This window comes from Eptatretus burgeri, chromosome 1 (assembly GCF_056783735.1).
Source record: "Eptatretus burgeri isolate ZD-2024b chromosome 1, Ebu_testis_v1, whole genome shotgun sequence".
Lineage (NCBI taxonomy): Eukaryota > Metazoa > Chordata > Myxini > Myxiniformes > Myxinidae > Eptatretus > Eptatretus burgeri.
The window spans coordinates 16,466,996-16,467,702 of record NC_140961.1 but is presented as its reverse complement, the minus strand read 5'-3'; the positions used below and the strand labels follow the sequence as shown (position 1 = coordinate 16,467,702).

At 44.4% G+C, this 707-nt stretch overlaps 1 protein-coding gene across 1 annotated transcript in view; it reads left to right on the top strand.

Moving 5' to 3' along the window:
• The window catches only part of LOC147033939 (uncharacterized), a 55,759-nt gene extending 55,289 nt beyond the window's left edge, over positions 1-470 (top strand). The window contains exon 5 of the mRNA XM_085873600.1: positions 1-470. This exon is cut by the window's left edge and continues 587 nt beyond it. The gene's annotated coding sequence lies outside the window, so the exon portion shown is untranslated.
• The last annotated feature ends 237 nt before the right edge of the window (positions 471-707 follow it).

Below are 707 nucleotides of genomic sequence, written 5' to 3'. Positions count from 1 at the left end.
TAGTCCCGATGGATGGATTCTTCTGTCCTTTACATGACATTTCCTAAAGAGTAGGTGAGCGATCACCAGCACCCTGAACACATTACAACCGCCTGCCAAAACTCATTCACTCACAAACCACCACCTGGCAGGTGTGGTGAGTACACCGATATACCCAAAGTGAGTTGAGGGAGGTCTTGTCCTGCAGTGCACTGAAAACAGGATGATGATGATGATGAGCACCATGTTGATTTGTATCTGATCTGATGCTCTCGTATTTCTGTAATCAGGACTACCGGAGATAGCCAGCTCTGTGTCCTTTTAAATGAAGCACCGTGAAGTACTTTGTGGACGAAGTGTTATGCGATAACGTTCCAATCGTCGTCAATAATGGTTCACATTGCATTTTGTCGTCCATTTGCATGAATGACGATGCATTGAAGGTTTCATGAACTATTGTGGAATAAAACAATTAAATTGCAAATGCATACTTTTTCTTCTTCTTCAGGCCGAGCTCAGATGACACTTGATCCTCAGCTTCCAGTCCTCTCGATCAAGCATTGCTATGTGCAGTTATTCTGTCTCCAGGCACGGATCCTCCTTCAACATGTTGATGTAGTTGAGAGCTGGCCTTCCGTGTTTAGGCATCCAGAGTACACAATTTGTTTTTGCGGCGGTAGCAGTGCCCATCAATCCTGAGATGTTTTCTTCTAATTTTAACCGACGGC